The sequence below is a fragment of the Typopeltis vanoorti genome, chromosome 10 (genome assembly GCF_054136105.1).
Source record: "Typopeltis vanoorti isolate ZY-2024b chromosome 10, IOZ_Tvanoo_1.0, whole genome shotgun sequence".
Lineage (NCBI taxonomy): Eukaryota > Metazoa > Arthropoda > Arachnida > Uropygi > Thelyphonidae > Typopeltis > Typopeltis vanoorti.
Window position 1 is genome coordinate 124,460,662 of NC_143558.1, and position 27,837 is coordinate 124,488,498.

At 36.0% G+C, this 27,837-nt stretch overlaps 1 protein-coding gene across 5 annotated transcripts in view; it reads right to left on the minus strand.

The window, feature by feature from the left end:
* The window catches only part of Samtor (S-adenosylmethionine sensor upstream of TORC1), a 177,877-nt gene that overhangs the window by 127,024 nt on the left and 23,016 nt on the right, over positions 1-27,837 (minus strand). For 3 of the 5 annotated variants that reach the window (XM_090399714.1, XM_090399713.1, XM_090399710.1), the window contains exon 1: positions 3,081-3,215. The exons of 1 other annotated variant lie outside the window; for it this stretch is intronic. The gene's annotated coding sequence lies outside the window, so the exon portion shown is untranslated. Of the gene's footprint in view, positions 1-2,991; positions 3,216-27,837 lie in introns of those variants that run through there. One more of the 5 variants, XM_090399711.1, reaches the window with a different exon arrangement.

Here is a 27,837-nt window from a genome sequence, read left to right on the forward strand (position 1 = left end):
CCTGGACTCTACTCTACCATATACTACTCCTTAGTGTTTGTCAGTCAGCTGCCCTTGCCTTAATCCATGCCCCCAGCTTAATATTCATTCCCAATTGCTTCAAATATGTAATAGCTATGCATGCATTATACTGTTAAACGTCTTTGTAGTATTATGGTGTAGCCATTTTCGTTATCCAAATCCGCTGTCACACTATCATTAAATGTCATAAAATTACAGTACCTACATTTCACAAATCGATGCTGTCTACCACCCATCCATTTCTGAATACTATTATTATTATTACCACGGGCTACTCCAGGAGTCCTTAGACTCATCGAGGGAGGCCCTAAACATCATGTTCACACAGCTGTTCAACATTCTCACAGTATCTATCATACCTTGCCTTGAACTCACTCACTGTCATAGCACCCACAACAGAATCTGGCAGCTTATTCCACTCATTTACCACTCTAAAAGTAAAGAACCCAGCTCTAACACCCCTGCTAACCACGCTCTTTCCCAGCTTCCATGGGTGTCCGCTAGTTCTCCCACCACCAGTCCTGATCTCAAAAATATCATCTGAATTAATCCTATAGAATCCTTTTAGCAATTTGAATGTCTCAATCATATCTCCCCTTTTTCGCCTATCAACTAGTTTCTGCAACCCACAAATCTTCAACCTGTTCTCATATGCTTCATTCCATAGACCTGCTATCATCTTAGTCACTCGCCTCTGGATCCTCTCAACCTCCTCCCCATCAAGAAGGAACCGAGGTGACCAAATCTGGGCACAGTAGTCGAGATGAGGTCTTATCAGGGCTCGGTACAGAGGTACAATAACTTGTTTTTCTCTGCTCGTCAAGGTATTTTTCAACAACCAAGTGAGTTGATGAGCTGATTTAGCTACTTTCGCAATGTGCCCCCTAAACTTCATCTCCCTATCCACCAACACTCCCAAGTCCCTGGCCTCATCAATCTCTTGGAGTACAGTTCCACCAATGTGGTATACTGCTAGTAATCTTTTCACTCCGAAATGCATAACCTTACATTTTGTCACATTAAATTGACATCCATTCTCCTTAGTCCAGAACTCCAATCTATCTAAGTCATCTTGCAAGACTTTGACATCTTCTGCATTCACTATCACCCTACCCAACTTTGCATCATCAGCGAACAAATGAACTGTCCCACTTAGACCATTCCCTATATCGTTAATGAACAGATTAAACAGCAGTGGTCCAAGAACAGAACCCTGTGGCACACCACTAGTCACAGGCCGTTTTTTGGACTCTACTCCTGAATAAACTACTCTTTGATATCTCTCCATCAACCACCCAGCTATCCATCTCACCAACCCTATATCCATTCCCATATGTTGTAGTTTACGGATTAGAATTCCATGTGGTATCCTGTCAAACGCCTTTGCCAGGTCCAGCAGTATCACTGTAAACCCATTTCCCTTATCCAGTTCAGCCGTCACCTTGTTATAAAACTTGAGCAAGTTACTGAGGCGTGATCTACCCTTCACAAAGCCATGCTGTCCTCTGTACAGTATCTCATTTTCATCAATCCATTCCTGTATTTTTCCCTTGACTACTTTCTCCAAGACCTTGACAACGACTCCTGATATGCTGATCGGTCGGTAATTTGCAACCATAGTCTTGGATCCTCCTTTATGCAGTGGAACTATTTTCCACGCCTTCGGGACTAAGCCAGACCTGAGACTCAGATTAAACAACATGGTCAAGGGCACTGATAATTCATTAGCCGCTTCATGCAAGACCCGTGCCGGTATACCATCCAATCCCACAGATGTATTCACATTAAGGTTCTGTAATAGACTATTAACCTCCACTTCATTCATCACAATTCCCATATAAACTAATGGTTCCTTCATTTTTTCAACGTCACCACCTGGATGATATACTTTTGCAAAGTGCGCGCTCAGTAACTCCACTATATCGACTGGTTCAGTGAACTCTTTACCATCGTCATTCCTTAAAATCATTTTGCCATGTACAGTTTTTTCTTGCTTGCAGCATATTGAAAGAACTGTTTGGGATTCTCTTTTGCTTGCATAGCTAGTTTCCTTTCATAATCGGCTTTTGCTGTTTTTACCACACTCGTTACCCTTCTAGCCGGTACTTTATACCGTTCGTGTGCCTGCAGGTCACCCCTTTCTTTAAATTCCCTCCATAGTTGTTTCTTTTTTTGCAGCTCAAGCTTAATGGTGTTATTCATCCATTTAACCCCTCCTTGTTTCACTATTCGGACCTTAGGTATACAATCAGCCATAACCTCCTGTAAATGCTCTTTGATCACTTCCCATGCTCTATCGACGTTCAGCCCTTGCAGTTGTACATGCCATGGCACTGATCCAAGCAATCTCCTAAGCTTGTCATACTTGCCAGCACGGTAATTCCACATATACCCTGTCTTAATCACAAATTTCACACCCTTAGCCACCTCCCAGGTCAAGACCTTATGATCACTCTCACCAATAGGTGGCAACATGGTCATATTCATTACAGTCAAATTCTCAGATACTATTACCAGGTCAAGCTATCTTTAACCAACTTTTTCAATACCTTAACCATTACTGCTGAGATGCTAACTGGGAGCCTTCTTTATATAACTGTATAAAACTATAACTTAATTATCTTGCACTTTTTCCATCCCTGGCATTAAGTTGTTATGAATGAAGTATTTCAGCATTACGTTATTAATGAAAGATTTTATATTCGTTAATAACTTCATGATCTGTTAAACATATTAACAAACAGCACTGAGCAGGACGATTATATTTTGGTATTCCTAGATTCTGCTTGGAAAGCAATAAACACTAACTAAAAGTTGATGTAATAAGCTACGCCAACGTAAATAACCTGCTATGTACTGGATAGGAAGAGTCAGCCTTACTCAAACTGTATCACGAGATATGGGAGAAACCAAGTATTATTAATAAGATATTTTGGGAAACTGGTGTTACTTAAAAATTAGGATTATTACCAATAATCTGTACATTATTCAGATATGTAGTATAAAATAAATACCGTTGCACACATCAAATTTTTGCTATAAAATTACTATACTAGTACCATAAAATATTCATTATTCCTCGTTAAACTGTTTTATTTAGACAATTTATTTATTTATTTTAACTTTTCCATTCACTTATAAAAAATAAAATCCGCTAAAAATAACTTCCACTGAAAATCATTAAATAACCCAATCATAACTCTTACTAACAAGTAGCATACTACTAGTTTTCAGAATTGCCGCCACAGAGAGAAGCGCTGACAGTTATCTCTTAACAGTTAGTTCCCATAAACATAGAGAAAAAACTCAAAAATTAATTACTTAAATTAAGGGGGATATTAAATCCCACATAGTTTTAAAACCGAATAAGAAACTCAAAGATCGGAATCAGAGAGTTTCTTGCCGACTATAGTAAACTATAAAGTATCGACGACACTAGCGTTAGCCAATGCAAGTGATCCTAGTACGTAGTACAATACCGGGCAACTCGTTGCAAAGGTGGAGGAAGTTCAGATAGCTATTCTTAGGTATTTTCCAGATCATTTCCAGATCATTTTCCAGATCATAAAAACACATTTCCTAGGAAATGTGTTTTTACATTATGGAAAATACCTAAGAATAGCGATCTGAACTTCCGCCACCTTTGCAACGAGTTGCCCGGTATTGTACTACGTACTAGGATCACTTGCATTGGCTAACGCTAGTGTCGCCGATACTTTATAGTTTACTATATTCGGCAAGAAACTCTCTGATTCCGATCTTTGAGTTTCTTATTCGATTTTAAAACTATGCGGGGGATTTAATATCCCCTTAATTTAAGTAATGTTTTCATTGCCGAAATGAAGCTTGTTAGCTCTTTATACTTAAGTAACTCAAAAATTAAGTTAGTTTGGGATAGAAACGCAAAACAATGAAAAACAATGCTTAATGCTTTAAAAGACCTAATGGTAACTTGCATGATAAGTTCAAGACTTATTCACAAATGCATCTTTGGCCAATAAGAATGGCCTATTAAGACAACACGATTTTCTTTAGTGTGTGTTTGTGAGAGAGAAAGGCCAGAACGAGCTCTTGAAGGAGTCCAGAAAGTGTTTTGTCATTTAGGAATAAAATTCCGCTTAGGAATAAAATTAGAAACTGATGTTTCTAATCTTTCTAAGTAACAAAGGGAACAAATGTTTTGCTACGAAACATAACGGATGTTTATTGTGCATTGTTCTATTCATTTTCACTCCAAGATATAAGCTTTAGCATATTTTAAAAATCGTATACAGATAAAAATGTTAAAATCGTATAGCGATTCAGAATTTAATTTTTATTATTATTACGTGACACCTCCAATGAATCATCTTGGCAGGACACTACTCCACAACATCCACCGTCTCCCTCACTTTATCCTCCAACTACACTGCACTACTACTACTACTACTACTACTACCATCAACAGACAGTGCCATCTACCGCCCACCACAAACACTGATATATATTGTCTATAAATTGCGTGTGTTCTCATGACTGATTGCCTATATGCGGAATGAAAAACCCGAGTTTACAGAAGGGGAAAACTCTTCTACCTTGGTATGAGATCGGCTAATTCGCCTGCAATAATAAAAAAAAAAAAAAAAACATATAAAGCTTCATCTTGTTACGACAAGAATCGAACTCAGTTCTTTTCCAATCAATAGGCACAGTGTACAGTCGCTCTTCCAATTACGATAAAGGCGCTTATAAAATATGCAACTTTGAAACATGGGATTCCGAGGTACAGAGAGGATTTTTGTGTGATCTGTGATGAGAACCGACTGTTCGAACACAGTCAGGCAAGTATAATAATAATTAGTATTATAGTAATATCACACAAAGCAATCCTCAGACTCAAGGTATGAGACAAATTCTTAGTAATGTTACTTGATATTGCATATTAGACACATGCAATTTACAGACATAATATATATATATATATATATATATATTATGTTTTACAATATAATTTAATATATTTTAAATTAATGTAATATAATATAATGTAATATATTTTACAATATATAAGTAAGTAATTATAAGTAAGTAATTATACAATATATAAATAATAAATATTTACAATAAATAAGACAATATATAAATTAAATAAATAAATATATTTATTTATTTGTTTTTGACAAGGACTAATTTGAGCACTTTACATCAATGTAAACAATATGATGCAATCCACCAACTTCATTTTAAGAGATGCACAAATTGCTCTTGTAGATGTCGGACTCTGTGCAGTGGTAACTCCTACAGTGATGAGTCTTGACATATGGTGAATTGTATGCAGTAGTGTGTCCTACTGTATGAGTCTTGATAGATGGTGAATTGTGTTGAATAGTATGTCCTCCCGTAATGAGTCTTGAACTCTTTCGAGCTGTCATGTGATAATAAAATAAGAGTGATAAAACAAAATAATAAAAAAATAATTTGCTAACGCCTTTTATTCCCTTATAAGGAGTGGACGAGGATCTGTGCGAAGGATTTAAGCTCGATCTAGTCGCCGACCACAGAATTTTTTTTTAATTATATCTTCGACTGGTTCCCGCGTTAGTCGATGCCTGGCACAAGCAAGCGGGATCTTCGTCCTGTAAACTCAAAAAAAAAAAAAAAAAAAACCTGTCCTGCCCATATTAAGAAATCGACTAATTCTCGATCCGGCTAAGAAAAAGTTCCTCAATTTTGCTAGTAGAATCTGTACCAGTATTTCTTCTGCAATCTAACACTACTGATATAAAACGCATTTCCACAGTGCTGCGACAATCCTAAGGGACATATTTTCCACAAGTGTAAGATAGCTATCGGTTGGAATTTTAGGCAATTCTTTCTATACGCATGTAATAAGGTCTTGGCCTGTTGTGAGACAGACGTTCTTTGAACTCGCTTGATGCTCAAGCTCATTCCACAGATGTTCAATAGGATTGAGATCAGCTTTTCTGTGGAGGCCAGTCAAGTGTGGTGATGTTCATGTACACCAACAATGCAGTTACAGTAATATCCCTATGACACAGTGCCTTGCCTTGCTGAAAGAGACAATGGTCAGTTCCATAGAAACGCTAGAGTATCTGAACATTCTGGACAATGGACAAAGTAGTTCCCTGCTCTCGGAGTTCAATTTACGTGGGCACCACAGAGATCCGAGCCGAAACCAGGAAAAACAGGACTATTCTATTACACTGCCACTTCCAAATTTCATAGTTATGGTTAGATACTCTGGTAAAAGATATTCACCGGCATCCGTCAAACCCATATCTGTCCATCTCGGTAGAGTGTAGCGTGATTTATCCCTCCATAAGACAGCTTTTCAAACTTCCGTTTCACGGTACTCGCTCTTTGCATCACAAAAGACAATGCTGCATTGGTTTAGGAATTGAAGGGCTTGCATATTGCAGTCCCCGGGGAAATCCATCCTGTGAGCCTCGGTTCTGAATGTTTTCTGCAAATTCGTGTTTCAGTCTATTCCCGGAACTCCGCATTCAACGTGTCGGCTGACGAATGGCAGTTTATGCATATTATCCTTCGTAGCACCCTACAGTCACGTTCGGTGAGTGTGGTGAGTCGTTCGCTGCGGGTACCACTTGCAGTTAACTCCCTCCACTTCCATCTCTGTTGACCTTAGATGGCCCAATTTGCCGAATAGACAGGCCTGCAACATGGCATCCTATCACAAGGTCTTTTATAAACTCTGTGAGTTCTCTGCTCTAAGCCATTTCACCCGAACACATTTGTACTGACTTAGGAGCATCATATTCCTTCAATTTATACCGGCTACAAACATGTGAACCGTTACATTGCCCATGGAGTGTCAGTGACTTTTTTTCCAGCTGTGTGTGTGTGTGTGTGTGTGTGTGTGTGTGTGTGTGTGTGTGTGTGTGTGTGTGTGTGTGTGTGTGTGTGTGTGTGTGTGTGTGTGTGTGTGTGTGTGTGTGTGTGTGTGTGTGTGTGTGTGTGTGTGTGTGTGTGTGTCCTCTTTATATATACATATATAAAGAGGATACTTTTCGACGCGTATGCATTGCACTGAACTCGCGTTAATAACGCTGGTGTGTGGTCACAAATTCGGATATCTTTGAGTCTTTTGAACAGACGTACAGATCGAGTCAAATTCTTTGCGTTCCAGTGGTTTTAAACCACCCAGAAGACTAGGTAGAGTGTGCACTGAGACAATAACACCCAGAAATCATTAGCTGTGATTGATTATTGTGTCAACCAATCCAAATGAACGTTGTCATTTGTCATGACTTGCTGTTTTTGTTTTCTGTGTTTCATTTGTTTCGCCTTCGTAAACTGGGAACTGACGTGTTTAGGAAACTGATATACATAAGTAATTGTCAATATACAAAGTTTATAACTTTTGTTCTCATATATGGGAGACATTATTGACGATCTATTGAATATCACATTTTCTGCCCAAGCTTTCGCGGATTGCATGATTATAGGCGAAGGAGGTTAGAACTTGTGTGTAAATAAGTAAAACGAGTTATTTCAGTCTTTTTTTTTTTTTGGTTCAATCAGGAAAAATAATAATTTCCCAAGTGATAGCTTTTTACGATTTCTGTGAGTATTATATGGCTGTATCTAAAAATTGTGTCAAAATTCAAATTATACAATCGTTCGATGCTGTTGGCACACTCTCCCTCGATGAGTCTTTGGACTCCCTGGAGGTGTCAAATAATAATAATAATAATAATAATAATGCGTGTCTCACTCTAGTATTTGCCAATGATAATCTAATCTTACCACTCAGCGTAAACTCTTTGTGCTTCTCACATAAATGACGCGCGTGAAACATACCTGTTGTTCATATGACCTTTGTACTTTCCATATTTAAAATTATATTAATTGATAAATTAAAACTATTTAAAATTATCCTACAACTGACTGCATTAGACCAATTAAGATGAGCGCTGATGTGCTATGCAATTTTAAAGCTTTCATACATCAATGGAAATGCCATATACTGTCAAATTGACCTGAATTCTGTAACGCGGGTTGCATAAGACACGACAGCATACCCAACTAAAATGGATCACGACGCCTCTAATATATATATATATATATATATATATTACTATAAATTACTATAAAATGTAATAAAATTACATTTTATAGTAATTATACAATAATAATTAATATTATCATAAATTTTTATAATACACATACATTAGTTATATATACGAGGGGGGGGGTAATGGAAAGTTCTGATAAACACCTAGAACAAAATTATATTAAAGCAACTGACATAAACACAAGAAAAAACATACTAGTAGCAGGGTTATGAAGTTGACTTATGTTTTTATATCCTCGTATTGTTTTTTGTGATTATGTCAGTTACTTTAATATTCCAGACCTTCCTCGTTCTCTACATATATTTAACAAAGTTTGCATTAAATGGTTTGTATATTTTTTATGTATTTTATGCTTAGGTGAAAGGTGAATTTCATTGTCCAGTGTGAAAACAAACCTGAAGTAGCTTGAAAAAGGACTGTTTGGTCTGTACACCTGGTTCCGAACTATGTAAACAATAAATAAAGATAATTTTTAAAAAAAATCTTTAGACTACCCATGGTACAAAATGTACTGTAGGGTTGCACACAGCCTTCGGTCGGTGGGAACCACACACACACACACACAAAGTTGAAATGAATTGATTATTGATTCCATTTGAGGTGTAATGTCTCAGCTTGCATGCTTGAAGCTTTTGTTAAGCTGATCTACTGATGACATTGGTTGTTACTCATAAATGATGAGCAATCCAAAAGAATAATTTATTCTTCAAGTAAAAAAAAAAAAAATTAATGAAAACGGAAGATTAATCTTACTGAATACAAATGGTACTCTAGTGTCAGAAGCTAACTAGATTGCTCAATTAAGGAGTGTTCATTTTGCTTCGATATATCGATCAGGTATACGTAACATGGACAGCTTGGAAAGAAGTCAATGTACACCCACAAGATTAAGGTGCATAGTGCCATTTAACGAGTCACGTGTTTATAGCAGACATAAATTGGAGCAATATGATGCTACCAAGTCAGTGCAATTGCGTCCAGGTGAAATAGCTATGAGAAGGAACCCGACGGAGTTCGAAAGAGGGGTTCAGAATGCCATATTGCAAGATTGTCTCTTCGGCAAATTATTGACAAGTTGGGCCATTCCAGGTGAACAACCAGTGATACCATACTGCGCTAGAAGTCCAAGGAATCAACTGCAAGTACTGCCTGCAGCGTACAGCCCACCACACTCACCGAACGTGACCGTAGAGTGCTACGAAGAATAATATGTAAAAAGCGCCATTCGTGGCTGACACCTTGAATGCAGAATTCTGGGCGTCGACTGGAACACGAATCTGCACAAAAACATTCAAAACCGAGGTTCATAACAAGAGTTTCCATGGAAGGACCGCAATATGCAAACTCCACATTACCTGAACTAACAAGCAGCATCGTCTTCAGTGAAAAGAGCGTGTACAGTGGGACGTAGAAGCTTGGAAAGATGTGTTATGGAGCGACGAATCACTTTACACCCTATACCGAGCAGATGGAAGGGTATGGCGGATACCCATACCTCTTACCAGAGGCGGACTGGGTCTAAAAATATTGGTTGCCAGGAGACAAAGGGGGCCCTCCCACAACTATGAGACTATCATTTAATTTTTATAATAAATAAATAAAAATTTTTAAAAATACATAAGTGGAAGAAAGGTACAGTTAAAATGTTTGCGAAATAAATGTACATTTTTTAGTAATTACAGTGTACACATTACTGACAGTATACAGCAGATACTAAATGTAGATACAGATTGTTATAACTGAATTTACTTTTTTTAAAATTTTAAATAAATAGTGGATATTTTTAAATATTTTGCTTGCACTGAACATTTTACACATTAACAGGTAGCTCAAAAGCATTTTTCATGCAGTCCACTATATTAAGAGCCATCGTTTGAATTCACTGCGAATCTGTGAATAATTGCTTCTGCATCCAATTCATCTAACAATTTATTTTCAATGGATAGCAACATGTATGATTATTCCAAGTTCTCCTCAAGACCATGGCTGGCTCTACCGACGATGCAACACATGCATTTGCACAGGGTGGCAAGTTTTTTTGGGGGGGCGACAAAAATGAATAATAAAAAAGTCATTTATTCCTTCTCTGTTGAAACCAGACTTCAGGATGTCATTAGTTAAATTTTTACATAATAAAACTTCCTTTTACTGTATATTTTTTAAAAATTATAATCATTTAAAATAATATAGCATTATGTTGCGTTTAATATCGTACTGTCAGTGTTAATTTCAGACGACAATAGCAGAATACCTATCTTGCATTTATTTCCGATTCCATTGTTGGCTGTGAGATGACCATGACCTTAGGTTAAATCTCATTTAATCAATGAAACCAAACGATCATAATGAGATAATTGGCTGAGTAAACCAATTAAAGAAATAGCATCAAAATAAATAAACACAGTTGTGTAGTGATTGTTAATAATACTTTTTTTTTATACGGTTATTAGGATTTGACTTTTAAAATAATTTTAACATTCTAATATGTCTGATAAAAGAAAAAAACTAACAGGCGCAGAACATCGCAAACGAAAATCGAAAACAGAACGCGATATCAGAAACAAGCTTTGCATAAATATCTAAAAACTGAAACAGCTAATGTAGTACAAGAGAAAATAAGCAAAAGGATCGAAACCAAAAATTCTGACCTCATGGCAAGTACTTCTAAATGCGATCCCAGTAATGTCAATATTAGTAACAATGAGGGCGGCAAAATAGGAGCGATGGAGCGGCAAAATATGCTACAGCACAGGGCGACAAAATTCCTAGGACCAGTCCTGCCTCAGACAGGAAATTTCTTAGTCCTTTATGATCTTTAGCTTTGAAAATGTCCTCTTACATTGGACTTGAGTAACTGATAGTGTGCAGATACTTTATAAAGTTCATAAAGGTTATCATATGCCTTGTCATGAAGTCTGTTGGATGCCAGAATTTTTAGTACACTCGATGGGCGAGTGCTACAAATTTTACACTGGTTGCAACTGGAATCCATATCCTCACCATCATTAAGCAATAGCTTTAATGCATCAAAGTTCGAAGCAAAAAAAAAAAACAATTCCAATATTATTTGATCTTTGCTGATTTGTGGAGACAGCTTAATAATACCTTCCAATGCTTCATCTTCAAGGCCCTTCTCTGCAATAGTTTTAAACTTTGCTGGCTCCAATCGGGATAAATCTTAATACAACTTTTTGTGTTGTACAAAGCGTGAATCTAGTGACTGGACAATGCGGTCCATTATTAAATTAAACACATTTATTTGAAAATCAGCTAGAGAATCTGAGGAATTTCCTCAGATTCTCTAGCTGTAGAATTTTCTAGCTATATAGATTCTCTACCTAGAGAATCTGAGGAATCTATAAGCTCATCTGCAATTCCTTTCTTCTTCCTCTGCCTCTTAACTGGCAATGCTGTTTCCAAAGAGTCAATTTACAATGTTTGATTTTCATCCATTTCCATCCATTTCATCCATTCAACTGTGAAATCTTGTCATCACATTTATTTACAAATTCCAATGCCTTGCTGTGAACGATATCTAATGTTCTTGTCTGTTCCTTCGACTTTGTTGTAGCTGAATCTATTAAACTCCATGCACTAAACATATCTAAACTACTTGTCTGTAAATAACTTGATAACCAGGCTGGAGTTTCAAATATATAGAAGTAAGTAAATGCTGCCAATATTGTTTCAAACTTTAGAAGACTTTGAAGTAAAACATTTGTATCTTGTTTTGTTTTTGCATCGGATTTGTCTGAATCTTGTATCATTGATAAGCAATAGATTTACAAAAGTACTGACAGCGGCATCATCAAAAGGTCCAAATATAGTTGTTGCTGGATTGGATTTTCCTGACCATGTTGTCTCACCAATTAGCTTTAATTGTTTCATTTTTTCTTGTCCTAAATGTTTTCCAACAACTTCTATCCATACAGCCATTCTCGTGTAAGATGTTTTCACAAAAGTTGCTAAATTCTGGAGCAAATTGAACAAAGAAACTGCAGGCACGCAACATTTTATTGTTTCTGTTATCACCAAATTCAAGACATGGGCATAGCACCATATATGAACATGTTGATCAGCCACATCAGTAATTTTACTTTGTAAACCATTATACTGGCCATTGTAGCTTGCAGCTGCTCCATCTGTGCTATCAGATAAACATTTTTGGGATCAATTTTAAGATGTTGTAATATTTCAGTCAATAGATCAAAAAGTCCCTGTCCTGTACCATCATTACTTGGCGCAAATGAAAATAGTTGCTCACAGATAACATCTTTAAGTAGATACCGAATAAGAATGCTAAACTGATTGATGGATGAATTATCTTGTGATTAACATGTTAATAGTTGTTTTAGCATGTTAATCACATGTTAAAATAATTATTTAATAAGTCAGGTATGTAAAAAGTCCACCATGGCCTTTACTTTGAGCCTTTCCTTCTTGTACTAATCGTTTGATTCTTTGTGTAGACTTGTTTTGTACTGCAGAAACGTGAGCTATCATAATGGAGTCATATTTTGCCATCAACTGCACTGTAGCTAAAATATTGCTTGCTTGCCTAACATCTTTATGATGTCTATAATCCTCATGACAATACTCCTCTGCTTCAACACTTCTTCTTTCTTTTTAATTAGTGAAGATGCAAAAAAAATTATCTAAGGTGCCATCATTAACCACACTGATAAATTGCTGAATATTTCTGACATGTGTTGTTGTCGATTCGTGTAAAGCCAAGCACTGGCTAATACGCCAAGCTCTGGGTAATACTTTTGTCACTAAAACCACATACAAAGGGTGTGGATTACAAGTGTTAGAAAACTCAAAGGCCAAGCAATATGAACAATATAAGCACCTATTTTCTTTGTTTTATGTTACCCATTTTCTTAGGGCTGAGTCATTCATAATTTTCCTCTCATGTTCAGCAAAAAAATGTTTCAGATTTGCTCGTGATGGATATTGGAAGATTCCAGCAGTTGATCTTTCATTTTCTTGTGTAGGTTCATTTAGAGGATGTGCTTCAGAAACCAAGTCATTTATGCCTGAAGGTATATCTGATTCCCTGTAACCAGTTGAAGCTATGTGTTCAGATGTTGCAACTACCGGTAGTAAAGATACCGGAACAATGAAGCCAGAAGTACTGGACCTGGGTTGGTGAGTAAATGATGCTATTGTATTTGTCTCTACATTCAAAGTACTCGTAGCTCTTTCCTGTTCTTGTACCTCACAAATCATTGCATCATCACCATGAGTATTGTTTCTTGCTTCTTGATTATCTGTTGCAGAACTGTACAATGATGAGGATGGTGGGTGTGGTATTATAAAATCTGTAATAGACCGGGATCATTTGGCTGATTCCTGCCTTTTGTTTCTTGTCGCTCTTTGAGTTTCAAGATTTATGGTTTTTCTTTTCCATGCTAGTAGGGGTAATATTCCTGAAATTAAAACTTAATTAAAAATAATTCACCGGGAAAAATTAACATCTACAATTACAATCGCCACAAGAACACATCAATGGAAATGTACTTTATAGATGCATCTATTATTAACAACAATTTTAACAATCAGTAATTTTAACTGTAGTGTAAATAAAAGGTATCATTATTTTTTGAACTTGAATCATGCGTATATATTATTATTTGAGTTGCAGCTTAAATATATTTACTATCTAGTATTTTTATACTAATTTTATACAATGAAAGAAAATACATTATATTTAAATAAAAGGGCATGGGGCCACAGTATATAAAAATATTAATTAAATACATACCTTTTTATAAAACAGATAAAACACAGCATGCACGAGGTGAAGAACAGACGAAGCACACTCAAACTGAGGCCGACGCAATGAAAAATATTTGCTGTCTTTGCAATATATGCAATAGTTCGATAAAGTTGACTCCGGCTGCACGTCACAATCCCAGGCTGGGATTCCCAGCTAAACTTCATTGCGCAGTCGCAATATTAAAGACCCGATGATTTTATTAAAAATTTTTTATTAAAATAGTAATACAACGTAAATTTTAGTTTCATACAGTAATAATATCGGAACTTCTATTGTATTTTCAAGCTACTAAAAGGTCATTAACATTTTAAACATATTGTCTAAAGGGGGGGCACTTCATGATGGGACCCACTTGCCATCGGACTAGTTGACACCCTGGCCAGTCCGCCACTGCCTTTTACAATAGTGCATAACCCAAACTACATTTGGATCAATTTTAAGATGTCGTAATGTTTCAGTCAATAGATCAGACTGTATTAAATTCGGAAGTGGCGGTGTGATGGTATCGTCCTGTCTTTCCCGGTCTGGTCTCTTCCCTCTGTTTTTGTGCCACTAACATGGAACTCCAAGAAATATCTGAATATTCTACACAATGCTTCCTATGTTGTAGCATTTGTACGGAAATGACCATTGTCTTTTTCATCAAGACAATGCACCGTGTCATAAAGGCTGCTGTTGTAATTGCGTGGTTTGTGGACATGAACGTCATCACGCTTGAGTGACATCGATAGAGTCCTGATCTCAACTCCACTGATCATCTGTGGGATGATCATCAAGGGACATCCGCTCCGTTCAATGGTTCTTGTTTTCTGGAGTTTCTACGGAAATTACCATTGTCTCTTTAAGGAAGACAATGCACCCAGTCATTAGGCTGCTGTTGTAAGTGCGTAGTTTGTGGACATGAACATCATTACATTTGATTGGCTTCCACAGAGTCTCGTTTTCTCAACCCTATTGAAGATGTGTGGGATGAGCTGGAATGTCGGTAGAGGTTAAGGGATGTCCGCCTCACAACAGCCCAGGACTCATTAATTCCCTCAGGAAAAATTATCCAAAATTCCTATTGATCGCTATCGTACGCTTGTGGAAGGTATGCCCTATAGGGCATACTTTCCACAACTCTACACATACTTTCCACAAGCGGTGCATAGGGCATATTATGCAGTCTTCACAGCGAAAGGAGGTCACACATCTTATTAAGGTTGGCGCCATGGCTGTTCTGTTCTTCACACTATTATTTTCTTTCCAAGCAGTGTAATATAGCCATTTTCTGTTTTTACTTTCGGATTCATATCAGTACTTATTCTAGAATTTTTATGCCTTAATCATTAAACTAGAGGATTCCGGCCAACAGTTTTAACGAAATAGTGTTCCTATACATAATAGGCCTGTTATTAAATTTACCAGCTTTTAACCCGATTACGTTACAGGAGTTCAAAACGTGTTCATAATACTTCGGAACTACCCGGCCTGTTCCTTGTAATGCTTGTATCACGTTCCATTTTCTTTTTATCTACAGCATGCTTTAAGAGCCCTAATAATCAATTTCACAATTCCGCGATTAATTCTTCTCACTCTGAGAATGCAGTAAGTTATTTATAACTTTCTTCAAGCATCCCTTGATCACTTCCCATGTACTGCTAATTCCTCTACCATGTAGTTTCTAATGCTATTGCATAGATGCATGCTGCTTTCATAGTTTATCATTATTATCTGCCTTTGAATCAAATGTCTTAAGGGAACATATATACTATACATACTTCTACATACTTATACGGCTTACACATGTAGAAAAATATAGAATTTTAATAAAATAAAATAAATAAAAACTCCGATATATTTCCTCTAATGTAACACGGATATTGCCAGGAAGAAAGACCGGCAACTACATTCAAAACTATAAATCATAATAAGCATGATTCACATAGCATGTGCTACTAGTTCATGTCTAAGTCGCAGTTGAGTTGCCAGGATTACACTATTAGAGGTCAAAGGAACAATTGTAAAAGTGTCTACAGATTAAATGACCTAATTAATTTTATTTAAAAATTATCATTATGAACCTTTAATAGTAATCACTTCCCAAACTTTGAAGTTGGCATACAGTCAGAGCGGATATGGTTCGAATGATTTCGCAGTATTTCACATATATATCAAGGAAAACACAATGAAATAAGAGATTGAGAACAAATGGTCTCAGATGCTCCAAAAAATAATCAGCCAAAACAAGTGATATAGAGTGCCCATCGGTGTTCCTTTGATTTGTTCGAATAACTTGTTCCACCATGTGAAATGCCTTGCATTAACTGACCATCCTGCTTTGACTAGAATCCAATAATATCAAGATATTCTCGTGGCACTGACACTAGATAAAGATTCTTCATTCCAGCAGGTTTAAAATTCGATCATCTTTCCTTGAAACTTATATGATATGTATCGGCGTTTTTTTTTTTTAAATAAAATTCTGTAAAATAAAATTGTGTAAGAATAAATATTTAGAAATACATTCCCCTTATAATTCCATATGCATCCCTTTTAATAATTAAAGGCAAAACAGTTATACTCTTTATGAAAAGATTCTCAAATTTTATTACCAGATCTATTATACCTGCAAAGATCACTTAGGGGTCAAAGCCAGACAACTAGCATGGGACCTCCACGAAGACTGTTAAGGAATGTGGTGGTCCAACTGGGATTTCCGAGCGTTATCGTCGTCCAATCCTATCCTCATCGTAGGGCACCCTTAGTAGGCATTTACCTGGTTTTGTCTTGCAGACTACTACTTCCTACCAAACATCTTGAAAGCCTTTGTTTTAACGAGTAGTTTTCGGAAACCCACCGTAGTGTTCTCGCATCCCTGCTAAGACAAATTTTCCTTCAATCCAGCCTCTCATTACCATTCACGCTCAGATGCAAATCATCCTCAATAAACCTCTCTCTTGCCCACAAATTTATCCTATACACACGGTTTCTCTTCCTACACATTCTCAGTATCATACCATCATAATCATCGTCCTTCCAACTCCTCGGCTCTAATGTCATACCTAGGCAGTAATTTTATGCTTTCCGATCAAAAAAATGCATGAAGATTCATACCTGATATCTTCATGAAGCCTCATGCAAGTGACTTCTTAAGTTACGTGAGGGTTACGTTCAGGAACGTCTCGCGCAATTTAAATAATCACCAAAAAAAAAAAAAGCGATGACAGTCCTATAAGAGTAACTTTTGCATTCTAGCTAAGTTACTTTTTCCAGTACATACTATTCGTTTTCTTTAGTTGGAAAATTGTGCGCGCTAAAGAAATTGATAAGCAACCAAACAGATATACTCATCATTATTTATTTATTTACTTATTTTTATTTATACTATTTATTTATTTATTTTTATTTACTTTTTTTTTCCACCTAAGAAAGACTATGCTCACTTTAATCTTTAATCAACATATACAGCACAGCACAAACAAATAATGCAGCTTCTCCCGTTTTCCCATTATCAAAACGTACCGATGACGAAAGTTCGTAAAACATCTCAAACTTGCCAAAGAGACCTTAACTCCCCCACCCTCCCTTCTTACTTCTTTTAAATCAAATAGTTCGTAATGTGCTCTGATTCAGACTTAGTGCAAGTTTAAGGCGTGCCGTGCTCTCAATTAGTTCGTAGCACTTAAGCACTTCCATTTTCATTTCAAGCCAAATTGATCTCCTTGAATGCTTACCATCACTTCCACTAGAACTACAAAGAGCTTACTAGCTATAAGGGTAATAATAAACACAAAGTAAGTATGAATGTATATAAAAAAATGCACTTCAATTAGACGACCAATCGACAACCTTCAGCAAAAAAAAAAAAAAATAAGAAAATGGTAGGCCTCTCGTGTGGCTTTCTGTTATTTCTTAAATTTTGCGTAATTTAAACATGCGTGAATTAAGAGGTCACTGATTCTGGTTGGTTTTGGTAGTGTCTGTTGTAGACCTCAAGCAAATACTGTGATAAGGGTGATGAAAACCAAATTTTAATACATTCTCCAGAGAGACATTCAGACCTTGTAGTTGAGGCTCCAGCTTACGTAACTCATGATTCCTTGGCTCAGTGATAATATGCATTCCGGATGTGCCCAAATGTATCATCATCATCATCATAAAATCATTACTACCTTGATGTGAAGGTTCAGCAAAAGGTGAACACGAGATCCTTCAAATAAGATTTGAACGCCAGGTTCTATTTCTTGCATTACACTTTGGGCATTGTGATTGAATGTGGATAACTCAGATAGTAGAGATCGAGGAACTAATACTTCCGTATCTCCGCGTCATCCCGATTCTATGGAATTAGGTTGAATGTCGACTAATTGAATAGTAGTAAAAATGGGCAGCTCATTTGTAATTCCAATTAACGCAGCATCTCGGCGATGATTGTCGGAAGCTGCAGAAACACTATCCATTGTCATCGCCTATACTATTAATTGAAGTAACTTAATTTTAGTTACTGCATCTTCGTTAGGGCGCGATCCTTCACTGAACTCTGTATAAATGTAAGTATTTTTTGAGTTGGACTAGGTGCACTTGAATGTGGAAAAGACACATAATTTAGAGAAGATCTGGCCTGGTTATCGAAGTGGATAGCATACTAGTTCTCCAACCAAATGGTTGTGGGGTCAAATCCCACTGTGTGCAATGGATGTTTGTAAAAGCCTGCTTGTATAACTCCTTGAGTTCATATATGACTTCTCTCTCTCTCTCTCTCTCTCTCTCTTTCTCTCTCACACACACACATAGAGTCGTGCGTGATTGGAATGGATTGCCGTTAGATGTTGTGTATGCAAGTAGCATGAATGAATTCAAGAACAAGTATGCCAGCTGATGGCAATAATATGGCTTCCCTCGATGAGCCTGACTCCACGGAGAGCTCTCTTAATAAATAATAATAATAATAATAATAATAATAATAATAATAATAATAATAATAATAATAATAATAATTTACTGGATTATTAGGCGCTGATAATTCTGGCCTTCTTGTGATCGACATTATCCTCTCACTGTTATCCTTAATCTCCTCTCGATTGTCTAGATCACTTATTCTTGACATCACCTCTTATTTTATGCTTTTTATTATCAGAATTGCTAAGAAATGTTTCCCGAGGTCTCCCTCTTATCTCATACTTAACTGTTACATTTTGGCACCGTGTTGTTTTTTGTTGTACAGTAAGAGACAAGGCTTATATACTCAAGTTATGTTCACAGTTTTCCTGCAGATTCATGCCTACTGTTAACCTGAAATGCAAACTTGTGAAACCCTAAACATTAGAAAATCCAGTAGTACTAATAAGTACAGAAAGTTGGTCATATGAAATGTTCACTTCACCTCTGTAAATGAAATCCACAATCATGTTTAGATCGGTGTATTTTAAGCCATTGAGGATTATAATGGGATATTTACATGAATTTTCAATAAGCTGTAAAATAATATTTATTATTATAAAACACCTTCAAAGACTTATCATGGAAGGGCACACTATTCCACTACACAACTCACTGTCTTCCCTACTTAACCCTTCACCACTACCACAGCACAAAGTCATCAAACCATCAATAGCATTTTTTTTTGCCTGTTCTCAAGGCTGATTTCTTTGTATGCGAGATGAAAAATCCGAGTTTCTGGAAGAAAAACCATTCTACCTCCGAACGAGATCGGCTAACTCACCTTCAACTGTATAAACCTATATAAGGATTCTTTTCGTCACGTAGAATTTGTCTACGTTTTGCTTTGTGACTCAAGTGTCTGAATGCAGATCGAAGCTTAATATGTGCATTTTAAAGCGTTTAGAAACTTTAAGGAGAAGAGAGAATTTCTGCCTTATTCGGAGCATTTTTTTATGTTGGACTGATCCAAAAATTTTATTAGTAATGTTTAAAAGACATTTAGTTAAAGAAATCGCATATCCGAAACTAACTCAGAAGTACACTTGCGTACTCCTTTTTACTCTATATTTATGCATACAGTTTTTTTTTTTTTTTTTTAAGAATGCGAATTAGTAGTATTGTCAGAAGGTGGCGGAAGTCACGAAGGCTATCCTGTTAGAATCACTGGTGAGCATTATTTTTTAATTTTTCCTTTTAAAATGATCATGAAATAAATTTATTTAAAAAAAGTACCAAAAGAGACACATAGGTCTAAAAAATATATAAGAAATTAAGGATTTCTCGTTTTTTATTGATACCATATTCTTGGCTATGTGTGTGTGTGTGTGAATGTTGACTTTCTAAATCAATGTGTCGCTAGGCAACGGTTATGCTTTGAATGGAGAGTGAAAGTAATGGGATGGATCATGTACTCGTATCACAGTTTATTAGCGTTTGTTAGTTTCTTTCAACCGGAACAAATTGGCGCAACAATAGAATTCCTGCACAGAATTCATTGACGTTTATATTTTCAGAATGAATGCTTTTGCAGTTTTCATGAGAAAATAATGAAGTACATCGCGCAGTGCTTCGTTAACGCCGATTTTGATCAACTGCATGCCCCCCCCCCACCTCTAACATCTAGCTTAAATTCCAAATATCGACCTTATTGATACATTTACCTAAAATCTAGAAAATTTTATTCCCCCCCCCCCCTCCAAAAAAAAAAAAAACAGTGTGGGTTACAAAAATTAAATGATAGGCGGAAAATAAGGAATATGATAAAAAAAAAAAACGGGATTTATAGGATTAATACGCATGAAATATTTCAGTAAATGTTTGACTACTGGTGGAACAGTCGAATTGGTTGCTAGAATCAGTTGTGAATGCATTGTCTATCAATGAACTCAGGGATAGGCACGATAAATATTGTATGGATGGTTTGAGTCTCCCACAGTGAGTCTTTGGACTTCATAGAGGTGTCCGAATAATAATAATAATAATAATAATAATAATAATAATAATAATAACACTGCGTTCTTGAGAAATCCATGGCTTATAACGTACGGTATAGTTACCACATGGAGACTTTACGCATTAAGAAATTACTATTTTACTGGTTTAATATCTCTCTGCTGGATTCGAGCATTGACCTCCTGAGGAGAATCATCTCCCCCCCCCCACACACGTTAGCCGGTCTCATCTGGGGGGAGGAGGCAGGTTTACATCCAGGAAAACAGACAGAAGTCAAAACAGCACAGAGCACATGAAATGAACAGATATTACTGGCCTCAGAGCTTTAGTTTCTCAAAAGAACTAAGGCTATATAGCTATTGTTCGAAACAACTACCCCCCCCACACACACATACACACACACATACTTAATATTATAATAACAGTGTTTACTACACAAGGTCAACGTATAAGAAGCATAGAACAGTTACAAAATAGCTGCGCATTAAAACACTAGACAGCATGATATATCTTAAATCCACCTGCATTTTGTAACTGTTCTATTCTAATACCATTCGCTTATACGTAATTAACATCGCAACTGTATATTATTATTATTATTATTAGTAGTAGTAGTAGTAGTATACAGAATTTTTGTTGTGATTAAAATGTAATAATAATGTTTCTAATTGTATATATATGTCAATACGCTGAATAATAATAACCTATGATACTCATATTTTAAAAAAATTATCCTGAGGAAGCGTACTAAAAAGTAGTACGCGAAACCAGTAAATAGTTAAAAATAATAACTTAATTGTTTTTTAACACCACTAGTCTCCATATTTTAAGTATACTGACCATCAGATTAACAATAAGATGCTATAGATGTGTGCTAATTGATTTTGTTGTTTTTCCCTTATTAGTTATGCAGCGGAACAAGGGGTTTAGTTACATATTAATATGAAATAAGAAACTAATACCATTAGATCTGAACATTAATTAACTGAAGGAGGGAGGGGGAAGCGACAGATATTTCGCTCTGAACATCTCAATGCATCATCATCAATGCAAGTAACAATGGGAACAGTTAAACGAACTGATTATAACAGCGTACTGACAATGGCTTCTGCTTTTTTAGCTTGCTGAACCTCTGTATGAATAGGGAGTTGAAGTTCAGAGGGCACATTGCTAAGGTGTCCAAAATAGCTCATAAGATTACTTGGTTATTGAAGAATACACTAACATGCAGAGATAAAGAAATTATTATTCCTCTTTAAGGCGTTGATATGTCCACATCTGGATTACTGTGCTTAGGTCTGGTCGCCTGGATTCCTTGGTGATGAGGAAGTGGTAGAAAAGATTCAGAGGCGAGTGACCAAGTTGATGAGTGGTGTAAGGAATGCTCCCTACATTCATAGATTGAGAATTTGTGGATTGCCAAGGTTAGTTGATATGCGGAGAAGAGGGGATATGATAGAAACAGTTAAATTACTAAAAGATTTTTATAAGACTGATGCAGGGAAAATATTTCAGCAGTGGAATAGTGGTGGAATAACAAGAGGTCATCCCTGGAAATTAAGTAAGAGTGTGGTTAACAAGGGTGTGAGGACTTGATTTTTCGCTTGGAGAGTGGTGAATAAATGGAATGCGTTGCCTGACTGAGTTGTGAGTGTTTCGTCTCTGAATGAGTTCAAGAAGAGGTATGATAGATATTGTGTGAATAGTTTGAGTCTCCCACGATGAGTCTTCTGACTCCAGAGATACCCGTATAATAAAAATAATAATTTTTGAAAGTTCTGAAACAAATTTTAATGAAAATTTTCTTTCATTTTGTTAATTCTAGTTCCAGATTTTTTGTTCATTTCTGTAGGCTTTGTAACAGCTGTCATTGAGGGTGCACTGCTGACCGAAACGTCATAAATCGGTTTTAGATTATCCTTGTGTCCTATTAGCAACAGTAAGGATCGATCAAACAAACATAATGATAATGCAGGTTAAAGCAACACAACAAACAAGTAAGAATGTACTCATAGGGTCAACAAAAGGGGACTGCAAATGGGATCCTAAGGAACGGATGATGGTAGCATGCGTTATTTTCCATTAACATAGATTTTCAGAAATAAAAAGATGAACACTCCTTTTTGTGTGTCGAGGAACAAGAGATGCTCTTAACTCCCTTGTATGCTTACTATATTGAACAGAATATTTACAAATTCGCTAATCGTTGATTATTAAATTTTTAAAGCTACACCAGTGAAATGTGGTATATCAAAATTTTGTGCTAATCAATAACGAATACTGAACACTCGAATCAACATCTAGAAAGTTCTTGTGGGTTTAAAATATTTGACATTTATTTAGCACACCAGTTCTCCACCAGTTGTGCATTTTCAAGCAATGTTTAAAATATTATTGGCGAGAGGTAGGAAGAAACATATAAAGAGTATTATTGAGTGCAATACACTCGATAATCCTCTATTTGGAGTGAATATTGCGGCCAAAAGAACTTTCAGTGAATTTTTTTTTAATATCTTTGCAGAGCAGGAAATTTCAGAGCATTTCCTAAATTTACACGTTTTGTGATATTTTATTTTTTTGCAGCAATAACTGTATTAATTATGGACACTGGTAAATATGGTCATGGAAAACAATATCGTCGAGAACCAGCTATTAAAAGAAAACATTTATGGGGGAGAGTGCCACAGAATTTACCAGAACTACTGGAAGGCTTAATAAAAGAAATTCTTCGTCACCAGCCAACTAATATCTACACATTCGCTTTCAACTATTTCGAGAGTTTGATGAAAAGAGGAACAGCACCAAGTATGTTCTTTAAAATTTGATTGATGGAATAATTTTGTCTTTAGTTTTATATAAATAATTTACGACAACTATACACAAGGCATAAAACTTTCCGAAAAAATATTGCCAAAGTAAAGTTACACGAACAATATTCTTTATTATACCTGAAAGTTTTTTTTCACTCCCTAGAATAACATATCCGGAATGCAGATTTTCCAGACTATTAGGTGTTTTTTTTTTTTTTAGTTTCAAATCATTTTAAATAAGTTTTTTAAGAAAAATAAACAAGAAATTAGTAGTTCAAGATTGATAAATATAATGCAAAATCCCTATTTGTATATAATTAAAAATCTTTCCTAGTAATACGGAGAACTTTTTTACGGAGAAAAATTAAAAGTATCACTTATAATTTTTCCATGAGCACTATATGATTTCAAAAGATGTAATTTGATTAGTAGAGCGTTAGGATCATTGCAAATTTTGCTAATTACCGGAATAACTAATGGATATTTATGGATTAGGACAGATTTCAATGGAAGATTCACCGGGGGGGGGGGGTGATAAAGATATTGAGAATACGCAGAAATCGATCTAGTATAGCTTCTTAGTACTGTACTCTCTCTCTCTCTCTCTCTCTCTCTCTCTCTCTCTCTCTCTCTCTCTCTCTCTCTCTCTCTCTCTCTCTCTCTCTCCTGAGACTCATATTAAATAGCCTGGTCAAAGGAACAGCCAGTTCAGCTGAATACTCTTTTAGCACACATGCTGATATCCTATAAATCCATATTGCTGAATTCTTATTCAGTTTTTGCAACAGCTCTAATACCTCGTTCTCATACACCTGAGTTTCTTATTCAGTGAAGAGTCGCGCACGCCAGGTTGATAACTTTTAACAAAACGGGCACTTATTAGCTGAACAACCTTTTCTGCATCTGTAACTCACGCCATCTGCATTTAGAAGAGTTATTCTTTCATATTCATTATTTCTTTCTTGCAGCATATCGACAGAATTTTTGTGGGTGGTCTTTAGTATGCAGAGCCAGTTTCTTTCCATACCCAGACTATGGTTTCCGTACAACAGTTTTGACTATTCTAGCCTGCTGCATATAATTTTCATAACGGACATCATCCTTATGTACACGGTATTCCCAAGTGAGTACCGCATGATCACTGTCACCAACCGGAGACAGAATAGTTACGTCTTTAACTGAACAACCTTTTCTGCATCTGTAACTCACGCCATCTGCATTTAGAAGAGTTATTCTTTCATATTCATTATTTCTTTCTTGCAGCATATCGACAGAATTCTTGTGGGTGGTCTTTAGTATGCAGAGCCAGTTTCTTTCCATACCCAGACTATGCTTTCCGTACAACAGTTGTGACTATTCTAGCCTGCTGCATATAATTTTCATAACGGACATCATCCTTATGTACACGGTATTCCCAAGTGAGTACCGCATGATCACTGTCACCAACCGGAGACAGAATAGTTACGTCTTTAACTGAAACGCCTTCTGACACTATAACCAAATCTAACACTCTTTGACCTCGAGTTCCTTCTGTCACATGATGCTTGAGGAAATTTTCCCGCAACAGCTCAATAAATGCATTTTCATTCTTCTCATGAGCTTCTACTGCTACCCAATCAATATTTGGGTAATGAAAGTCTCCCATTATGATTACTCTTTTGGCGCTCATCTTTTCTATTTGGTGATGTATTTCTTCATCATTAGCAACCGATCCAACAGGTCTGTAACAACACCCCACTCTGCAAGTGATCGTGTTAGATTCCACCTCACACCAAATGGCTTCAAACTCACTGCCACATGAAATACTGTTAGCAGTAGTACTACAATCATAGGTCTCAACTCTAACTGGATTCAAGTCATCCGATATCATTAGCAGCACGCTCCCTTCACTCCTATCCTCTCTATCCTTCCTAAAAATAGTGTACCCTTTACACTCGTTACCAGTTAGTATGTCTTATTCTGATAGCCAGGTCTCACTAATTCCTAGAATCTGAGATCCCAACATATTGACTAAGGCAACAATCTCCACCCCTTTGTTTCTGATACTTCTAGCATTCGTGTAGAGACATAATAACCTACCTGCATGTTCTTTTGTATACTCTTGTCTGTAGTCTGCAAGACACATTGGACAACTTGCAGATCTCTAATATTTTCTAGTGCCTTATACATGTAAGACATGTTTGATGGGTCCGAACCGGACGAACACAAATTCGAAATCGTTCCTTAAGGATGGATCCTTAATAGTAACTTCTAAATTATGTGATGAAGTTGAATGTTAACAGTCTGACCTTCGTCAATAATTCCTATCAAAGAGAAAAGATGACCACAGTTTCGAATTTCTGAGAGTGGAATTTCTACAGGTTGGCGATGTCCTTTTCGCGCTATACCTTTTAGTTTCTAGATAGTATCATAAATGCTAAGAGATCTCGATTGTCAAACTTGGAAATATGAAGGATGCAAACTTAAAGACATTAAGGATATTCAAACGAACACAACCCCCCCCCCCTCAAAAATAATTCTGAAATGTGTTAAAAGAAGGGAAATTAAATATCAATTATTATTTTACACTGATTAAGGAAAATATGTTTGCCTTCGAATATATATATCAAATATTCATATTCCCCGAAGAAAAAGATATATTAAAATACCAAAGAGAAACAGTATAGAATAGGAATACTTTTGAATTTTATTTTAGAGGATAATACGTATTTACATATTTCGGATATTAAGATATGCTCTGCATCGCACGCTTCCATTTAGCTATGTTTTGAGTCGTGCTACGCTCTGTTAATAACAACCTTAAAATCTAAGATCATAATCTCGATAAAACAGAGGGAAAAAATTCTACTTGGCTAGCCAACCGTTGCTATTTCGGTAGGTGTCACATGAAACTAATACTTTCTTTATTAGTCATACAATAGTTACCGTTTTAATAAATTTCATATCTTAAAGTTGCTTTCTGCAGGCAGCTAAAAATGTTTACATTCTTTTCTGACTGCTTGGCCATTATCAGGGATTGTGTAAGACGTAAAGACGTTGTACTCAAGCCCCCAAAATATCCTTTCTATATATAATACTGATCTACGTAAGGAAACTATCGCGTCGTGTGGAAACAAACGCCCCAACATCCTCTTCCCTCTTGTCTGTCCCAGTTACGAGAAAGTTGACTTAGTGAAAATATTTAGCACAGTGTAACATATTCTTGAGTAGTTTGTTTGTGCTGATAACATTGATCTTGGCGAAGCATGAAAATGTAAATAGATTTTATAAAGGATTTCATCGATACCAACATGCTTAGTAAAAGTTGTTTTTTTTTTCCCTTTAAACTAAAGCACTCGCTTATTTTCTTCAAATAATCTTCTCACTTTTACATGAAGAAATGTCTGTGACAGATATCAGAAGCTAATGAACTTGATGGATTTATCCATTTTAGTGGAAAGTTTGTCCTAGATGCAGACAAACAGCAATCTTTCTTAAGTGACAATAAACTAATTAATAACTAAGTACTGTAATGACGAATCATATAAAAGGTACTCTAAACATCAATAATAAATATATCTGATATGTAAACTCATATTATTCATTAAATATTAATTTTCAACGGAAGTCAGGCTTCCCTTATACCACCAGAAATATTTACATAAACAAGCTGTTGTTAAATTAAAAGTTCTATAATTATGTATTTTATTAATTAGTGTCCCAAAATATTAAGTGGCGAGCAGTCTTGGATTTGTCTCATATCTTGCGCTGATTCTTCGATAACAATGTTGTACCGCTATTGTTGATATGCATGGAGGAAAAGAAATAACAAAACAGTTTCTTATACATCATAAAAACTTGAAAAATTTTTGACCAGAAGTGCAAAGTATTAGCATAATTTCATATCATTATTCTGGACGTATTAAACGCAATACTCTGTTATGAACAAATCACGTGGCTTATTATAAATCTCATTTGGGTTTCATTTATAAAGGGTTTCATCGATACCAACATGCTTAGTAAAAGTTGTTTTTTCCCTTTAAACTAAAGCACTCGCTTATTTTCTTATTATAAACTGTGATAGTAATCATTATCACAATTTACACTTGTTTGCTCACAGTTTACATATATACTCGTATATCACAGTTTATCTATAGTCTGCTCTATCTGCTAACTGCGTGTATTCTTTGACAAGTTTGTAATGTTTATAGGATTCGCTGCTAAGCCATTTTCAGTTAAAACTCCTCTAACTGTTCTGCTTAGTTACAAGGAA